The sequence below is a fragment of the Grammomys surdaster genome, unplaced genomic scaffold, assembly GCF_004785775.1.
Source record: "Grammomys surdaster isolate TR1022 unplaced genomic scaffold, NIH_TR_1.0 127, whole genome shotgun sequence".
In the NCBI taxonomy this organism is placed as follows: domain Eukaryota; kingdom Metazoa; phylum Chordata; class Mammalia; order Rodentia; family Muridae; genus Grammomys; species Grammomys surdaster.
In genome coordinates this window covers 283,154-291,993 of record NW_021604585.1, presented here as the reverse complement: position 1 = coordinate 291,993, position 8,840 = coordinate 283,154, and the positions used below count along the sequence as shown (strand labels likewise).

Below are 8,840 nucleotides of genomic sequence, written 5' to 3'. Positions count from 1 at the left end.
CTTTCTTTCTTTCTTTCTTTCTTTCTTTCTTTCTTTCTTTCTTTCCTTTTAATTGTCCCCAGCTTACAAGTGTATTGTACAGTATATACTACATCAGGGTTTTACAGCCCTGGGAAAGGTGTCTACTACAGAGCCTGTGCTCAGCCTGAGTTTGGAGACAGGCAAAGCCAAGGGACTACAAGCGACAAAGGCAGGACTTTCAAGAGGAGGGAATGACATGGAAAAGTCAGAGGGGAAGAATATATAAGAAGTAAGAAGGAAGAGTGCATTCTGGGGAAAAGGCTATGGCCACATCTATCAGCCTTGCCTCTGGGTCTGCAGCAGCATCGCTGATGTTCCAGCCTCCAGTGGCAGAGATAGCCTGGGGTAAGGACAAAGGAAGGTCCAGTCATGCTTACTTCAGCCCAGAAGCGTTCAGATATGACCCCAGGAGACACCAGAAAGAATCCTCAGAAGGAAGGAGGGTCTGGGGTAACAAGGCAAAGCCTTCCCTGTCTTGTATCTCCTCTTAGACAAAGAACAATTTCCAGGAAATGTGGATCTTACAGTCAGTATGTAAATCCCATAGCAGAGCTCTGACTATTGTCTGTCCACCAAGAACTAGACTTTAAGAAAGCTTGAATTGAGCAGGGAAGCCTGGGAGATGCTATTAATTTTCATCAGTTGCCATTCCTACCTGGGCAGTGCCAGGAGACTTGCTTCCCACTGCTGCACCAAAACTGCTGCTGTGTTTTTGTTGGTCTCAGTGATAAGAGGCAGGTAAAGGTTATTGAAGAGAGGTAGAAGGATGAGTAGAGATATAGAAATATAGATACATGGATATAGAGATACATAGCTGAGGGTTTAGCCCAGTGCCTAAAACAAGAAGGTACTGCTTAGCATTTCAAGAGAAACTAGAATCATTTTGCATGATATCTGTGTGCAGGGGCAGAGCTAATCCTCTCTGCTCTGTTCCAGTTTTAGTGTACGTGCTACTGAAGTGAGCACTTGGTGTCTTTTTGTAGCCCTGCATGCCAAGTGTTTCTTCTCCCCACCCTCACCCTCTCTCATACAATGGCCAACAGCAGTCACTACAAGGCAGTGGAGTAATGACAAGAGTCTTAAATATCTTATCTGACAGATGATTGTCTGGCTGCTGACTCCCAGGCTTACTCGGTTTGCCTTTGAAAAGCAGACGGAAAAATTCTCACAAATTCCATTTTGTTCCTCCCCACAGCCCCTTTGTTACTTCCTTCTCTCAGTCCTGCATCATAGTATTTTACTTTTACAGCCCTTGGGATTGAGTTATGACAAAGCCTGCAATAGCTCATCGCATTTGTTTTATGGCCTCCCGTCTGGTTTTGCTAAGTTACATTCCTTATAAAGAGACACATGAACCCAAAATATGTAGATATCTTTTGTGACCTGGGAGGGCTGAGCCTGTAACTGATGTTAATGGAACCATCACCAACCTAATGTTTCTCAGATTCTCGGATTCCTTTTTAAGAACACATGGTAGTATCTTACAAGAAGTCGTCGTTGGGCTCTTATAGAAGCGAGTGTTAAGTGGGACTTTTGATCAGATAAGTATCTTTGATCGTGATGGTCAGTGTTCTTCATAATGGTGTGTGTCTGCCAACAGTGCGCACGCACACACACACACACACACACACACACACACACACACACATACACACACTAATGTGCACACAAGAAAAGTTCAGAAAACACAGGCACCAGTTCATTAAAATACAAGCTCCTTCCTGTCTTACCTGCTGTGGTTCTAACATTGGACAACTCTCCAGAGAAGACTGGAGGCACAGATGGTCTCAGCAGTAAAGCCAACCTTCTCATTAGCTCATGCTTCACAGATGAAGCCAAAGCACTTGGACATTCTGGCTATCTTCCTGTACCCACTCTCTGATACTTAGAATTCAGTCTGTCTTCAGACTCTACTTCATGCAAAGCAAAATATATCAATAAACTATGTTTTTCCTACCTGCTCCAGGAGCCACCAGGAGCCTAGCTGCTGCTCCCAACTCGTCAGACACCAAGAGGAGTTCTTCGGCTCCCTCTCCTGGAACCAGAACCTAAGAAAACTTTCAGTTGCTATGAACAGGCAGACTGAACATGAACTATGAACTGAACTATGAACTATGAACAGTCAGTTCTTTCTCTTTTCCTCTCCATGGCTTACTGAGTGCCAGAATAAAGGACTCAGAGAAAGAAGTTTAGAGAGATAGGGGTTGAATTTGGGGAGAGAAACAGAAAGGAAAACAGAGGACTCCCAAGGCAAGAGTCAGTTCACCCAACACCCTTCCTCTAAGGAGGAGATCTCTCCCTTCTCAGCTTTGATTTCTCATAGAAGACTTGCCACTGCGTTACTCATGTAATTGCTACATTGCCCCTTTGCAAACGGCAGACGTGCCTTGTGGGCAGAACTCCAGATTTTCCATGCATGCCTCTACCTGTCTGTGGGGCTATCACTGGGCCTGGGAAAGTTGAGAGAGTGACATACCACCTACAAGGGAAGACCTAGATGAGACTATTAATCAAGCTGTATGGTTAAAAATATGCCACAGAAGGATGGAGTGGCCGGTTCGAGTTTCTCTGTACATAGGGCACCCACCTTCTTCATGGGATCACTAAGCAATGGCTCAGAGTCCTTCCAAGTAGATAGGCAAGATACACTTTGTCAAGCTTTGACTTGCTTCCCCAAGGAGCAAAGGAGCATCGGGGATTACTATCACTGATGGAATGTGGTTTTCTTACTCTGCACAGTCAATGTAGGAGAGTCAAAGATGACAGATGAACGATTACAGTTTCTTTAAGATTAGTACAGCGGGATACATCATTAAAGACAACATTGAAAGATAAGGCAGACGTTACAGAGACACTTCATATCTGATTAAGCCCTATATTCCAAGAAGGCAACAGAAGAGAGGAGAGACCAATAAAGAAGTTAAGAAATCTTGGCTCCATTGGTCATGATATTTGTGACTTTGCTTAAAGCCCTTAACCCTGCTTCCAAACAAATGCAGAGGGCTTGAAGATCAGAGAAATCACACCACTGCTCACTCTGACATCCACCCCTCCCTCACCCTAGTTCTTGCATTAAAACTTTGATTTTCATTGGGATTGGGACTTCACCCTTCCCTTTGTTTGTTTGTGTGAGATTATTACCACTTCTAGTCTTTTTCAGAAGTATGCAGGTGGCCAAGGCCAGCAGATTCAGAGGTGGAATTATGAACCATTTGCTGAGAAAATGATTTTTTTTCTTTTTTTACTGCAGTGACTGCCAACCATAGAGGCAGAACCTAGGGCTCATATTACAGTTCTAGGGGACGAGAGACTGAAAATAAAGCCACCAAGGAAAAAAAAATCAGAGCTTAGAAATGGTATGTCTTAAGTTTCTATTGCTGTGATGAACACCATGACCAAAAGCCACTTGGTGAGTGAAGGGTATATTTCATCTTACGCCTCCAGGTAACAGCCCATCATGGAGAGAAGTCTAAAGCAGGAACCTGGAGACTGAAAATGGAGCAGACCATGGAGGAGTGCTGCTTACTGACTTGCTACTTTTGGCTGGCTCAATCTGCTTTCTTATATAACTCAGAACAACCTGTCCAGTGGTGGTTTTGCTCCCTGAGGTTTGAGCCTGCCCACTGAGATGGTTAACATTATGTTCTAAGTTTAAATTACTGTGTTTACGAATGCTATAAAACAAAAATGCCTCTAACCTGTAAGCCCCACTTGCCCAAAGACAAATAACTTCCAGGAATGCTGGGGGCTGTTTTGCCTGTAAGATAATAAGCCATGTGTTTGTGCTTCTGTAAAGAAGCTTGGTTGCCTCAACTCCACAGGAAATGCTTGATCACACATAGGCATGAGGTACATAGGCAGGAAGTATGCCAGGATGCATGCTTGCCCCCATTAGACAAAGGCAAGAAGTATGTAACCTTGTGGGTTTGCCTTTATAAGCCTCTGACTAATGTAATTTGGTGCCATACTCCTGGGTAAAGACCAGGCCAGTGCTTGTCCCTGCCTGTGTTTAATAAAGCTTGTTTCAAATTTGGCTCAAAAGTTGTGGTAGAGTTCTTATTCTCAGCTTGTGGGATTAGCAGGGGTGTTTACCAAGTCAACCTTAATCAAGAAAGTGCCTTACAGACTTACCTATAGGCAGTGTAGATGAATGGATTTTCTCAGTTGAAGTTTCTCTTCCCAGATGATACTAGTTTATAAAAAAGTTCGAGGAGAACAATGGTATGAGACCCATTTTTGAGAATGTTATTTGGAGATTTGGATTTAGTCATGACCAAAAGCCAGTATTTCTTTTGTGTTTCTAAGATGTATTATTTCACTCCTTAAACCCAGTTAGATGTCTGATACACTGGGCAAATTGTAGCACATATGAATCCTTTCCTCCTGGCCTCTACACTTCACATAGCTGCTTTGGATCCCCTGACAACACCAGTTTCCACAGCATTATAGGGCCAACAAATGTGTTTTTTTTTTTAAATCCATTCTTGAAAATGTTTTCTAAAGCTTGATCTGCATATACAGAAAGGTGTAGAAAAAGTAAGGCAGATTCTAGAGAAAGATTTCAAAATTATTTCCTCTGTTTTTCTGAATATAGTTCTTTGTTAAAAATCTAGACGGTGTAGCCGGGCGGTGGTGGTGCACACCTTTAATCCCAGCACTTGGGAGGCAGAGGCAGGCGGATTTCTGAGTTTGAGAGTTCGAGGCTAGCCTGGTCTACAGAGTGAGTTCCAGGACAGACAGAGCTATACAGAGAAACCCTGTCTCAAAGAAAAAAAAATCTAGATAGTGTTCAAAGCAGAGTGTCACAGTGGAAATCCCCACTACTTGACCTCCCCAGTAACCATGTGTAACATTGGGGCGACTGGCTGTTCAAAAGCATGATCCATAGAGCAGCAAGCAACCTAGAGCTGGCTAGAAATGCAGAAAACAGGGCCTCAGGCCAGGCATGCATTTTAATAGGATACTCAAGGAACCCGTGTGCCTAAAGTCTGAAAAGTCATGGGTTAGTGCAAAGGTCTTTGCACTGAGAGGCCTTTTGCTTTACGGTTAGAGCATTTGGGAGGAGGGAAACATGTAATTTTGCAGCTTTTAATATCACAGTCTGGGTAAATGAGAAGCATGTATGAATACAAAGCTAGAAACCATGACATCAAAATCTTTATCTAAAACAAAAGCAGTTGATTTACTGGAAATTTAATCCATTTGTAATGGTATTATAGGTCCATACTGGACCCTAGAATACTATGTACAAAGCAAAACAGAACACAGTGAAAAGTAGAGGCAGCCAGGCTTCTGCTGGAATACCCATCAGAGCCACATGGAGGCCACGTTCACATGCTGATCCCAGCCAGTGTTCTGGTTTAGTAGGTCTGGGTGAGGCCTAGGAATTTGTGTTTGTAACAAATGCCTGGAAATGTCTATGCTGCTGGCTCCATAATGTCAAACTAGGATTGCAAAAATAAAAATGTGTTTGTTTTATACATACACACATAAGCGCATGTGCACATGCGCATACATATACATACAATGTGTGCATGTATGTATATATGTATACATACACACTATATATATGAAATTTGCTGCATGGTCTTATTACCATGTGTGTGGTATCTTTTCATGCCTTTAATGTAATATTCCATCATTTTTAAGGGTTGCAAAAAGTTGTTGCTGCTATGTTAATGTATGTTAGTGATTTAAAGAGAACAATCACTGTCTTCAATCTGTGCAATCACTTTCTTCACATTTAAATTAAATTTCTTCCTTTTTTGTATGTTTTGCCTACATGTGTGTATGTATATATGTATGTATTATATATGCATGTATGTTTGTATGTATGCATGTTTGTATGTATGCATACCATCTGCAAGGATGGTGCCTTTGGAAGTTAGAACAGAGTTTCAGATTTTATGCAACCGAAGTAGTTGTGAGCCACCGTATAGGTGCTTAGGCTTGAACCCAGGTCCTCTGTAAAGCAACGAGTGGTCTCAACCACTGAGCCATCTCTCCACCAGTCTTTTGTTTGCTTCTTTTTCTAGACAGGGTTTTTCTATGTAGTCATGGTGGTCCTGGCATTCCCTCTGTAGACCAGGTTTTTGGCTCTCCAGTGCTGTGATTAAAGGTGTGCACCAGCCACTCCACCACAGCCTGGGTTTCATCATCACCTTAAATAAGCATCTTGTGATTTGGTCTAAAGATAAGTCAAGCTCAACTGACCAGACATGGGATTCATCAAGTGCCTATGAGATCCAGAAATGAAATTCCATTCCTTTGGGAGCTAGAATCGTCTTTTTTTCTCTGCACAGCTATGACATGGGTACACAATACTCCTTGGTGGCTGGAAATGAGGGACTGCTTGGTGCAAGATTGTCTACATATGACTTGGTGTCCTCCTCATCAACCTAGACTTCCAGAAGAAAGTGGAAATTTTCAAATATGGAACTGCAGAGGGCAGTCTGGTGAGAGCCAGGCCTGGGATTGTGAGGCAGTTTCTAATAAGTGCACTGACACGCTCCCTGGAAACTTGTCTGCTTCAGCTACAGGGTGCCTTCTAAATGTTTCCTGCTGCAGGAGGCTCTGGGCACTGGCTTCTTCACCTCAGCAAGTTAACTGGTCAAAAAGGCATTTTATCTTGGTCCAAAAAATATAGCCATGAAAAGAAATATGAAGATATATTAAAGCATGGGTATAGTATATTGTTTTGAATTTGAGCCATGCCCTTGTTCCATGATTGCTGACAAAGGGCGACAGGACCACAATATGTCCTAGAGAATCACACATGGAATACTCTTAAATCTTAAAGAGACACCATGCTGCCTCTGAATCAGTCATATATTGGATCTGATTTGGTCAGCTTCTACTTTTTTTTTTCTGGTTATCAGATGGTCTTTTATTGAAATATTTTCTTAACTAGCTGGGCACTCCACTGCACCACTGTTGATGTCCTCTATGATGTCATGAGGGTGGCAGCCATCCACATTGCAGCCCACAGACTGTGCAGTACCCAGGATCTCCTTGACAGACCCAGAAAGTTCTCTGGCCAAAGAGTGGTGTCTCATCTGCTGGGTAATGTTGACAATGTCATCAAAAGTGATGTTTCCACTGTGTTTAATGTTCTTCTGCTTCTTTCTGTCTCTTGGAGGCTCCTTGAGGGCTTTGATGATCAGGGCAGAGGCAGAGGGCATCACCTTAATCTGGGCCTGTCTGTTCTGGATGGTCAGTTTCACTGTAATCCTGAGACCTTTCCAGTCACTGGTACCCTTGGCAATGTCATCACCAACTTTTTTTGGAGACAGACCCAGAGGACCAATCTTAGGAGCCAAGGCAGATGTGGCGCCGACCTCACCTCCGGTGCACCTCTAGTACACGACTTTGATCTCGGGGGGGTCGGGCGGGGGCGGCGGGGTGGCGGCGGCAGGGGGGGGGCGGCAGGGGGGGGGCGGCATGGTGGGGGCGGCTGGTGTCGGATGAACCCGAATTCAGGACGACCAAAGAAAGTTGCACCGTAGCCTACTCCAAGCCGAAAGCCGAAAAGCCAGCTTCTACTTTAAAACTCTATCAAGAAGACTTCATTTTGCTCACTGTGCAATCCTTCAATAAGCCAGCTATTTGCCTGGCACTGTGTTTGATATCTGAGGTATAGATTGCTGGAATAGTAAGGAATCAGAGTTGAAAGACTGGCAAGACAGTCCAGGATCAAGCTGCCTGGACATGAACATGAAGAGGATGAAGTGCACGCTGATGGTGATACGCCGAGCCCAGAGGTGCCTTCAATGGTGCTTGAAGTGAGTCTTCAAAGAGACTAGATGCAAGCTGGCCTGACCGGAAACAGCATACATAGTGTGTCAAAAAAGGATGTGTAGTAATATGTGCCAGGGCATGTATGTAAGGAAGGGCAGAACAAGCTCAGCAAAGTTCCAGACCTTGTGTGGAAGTCTATCAGAGGGGATGAGGGATAAGTCAGCTGAGAGGTCAGACTTAGTCACTGGCAGAGTCATCACCGAAGGGTGTGGAAAAGCTTTTCTCCTGTAAACGCTTCTTGACAGCAAAACAAAGACTGGGGATGGGAGACAAGACCAGAGTCAGGAGCCCAACTTTGAGCCTCTTACAGCATCTTGGGGAGTAGCTCTGTGTCCTGGGACTGGCCATAGGGACCAAGACACGTGAGAGATCCGGGGCTTATTTAGGAGTGAGGAAGTGCGATGCTGTGATTGGTCGGTTGATGGGGAGAGTGAGGACTGAGTGTGAATCTAAGGGGTCCTTGCTTGTTTTAGGTGGCTGATGAAGCATTATGGGGCAGGGTCCTGTTTAGGGTATGAGTGGGCTCGAAAATGGCTTAAGTACTGCTTCTAAAACCAGAGCAAACTTGATCTAAGGTTTCTAAAGAGTACTTATGTCAGCCCTTACACAGTGTATAAATACCCTCATTGAAGGTTCAATAGTTCCCCCTTAAAGCCCATATCATCTAGAACAGTGGTTCTCAACCTGACCCCTTTGGAGTTCAATGACACTTTCAGAGGGTCACCTAAGATCATTGGGAAACACAGATATTTACATTACAATTCCTAACAGTAGCAAAATTACAGTTACGAAGTAGCAATCAAAATAATTTTATGGTTGAGGGTCACCACAACATGAGGAACTGCATTAAAGGGAACTGCATTAGGAAGGTTGAGAATGGCTGACCTAGAACCTCATAATGTAACCTTATGGTCTTGCATATGTAATTAGTTAAGATGTTAAGTTAGCTAAGTTAGGATGGACCCTAAAGACGATGTATGAAATAAAAAAGTGCAGAGGCCTGGTGGTGTCACAATCTGGGA

The 8,840-nt window shown here is 43.7% G+C and overlaps 2 pseudogenes; both read right to left on the bottom strand.

The window, feature by feature from the left end:
• Window positions 1–888: 888 nt before the first annotated feature.
• Window positions 889–987, bottom strand: LOC114608281 (annotated as a pseudogene).
• A 5,934-nt stretch (window positions 988–6,921) lies between these two features.
• LOC114640062 lies at window positions 6,922–7,463 on the bottom strand (annotated as a pseudogene).
• Between the last annotated feature and the right edge of the window lie 1,377 nt (window positions 7,464–8,840).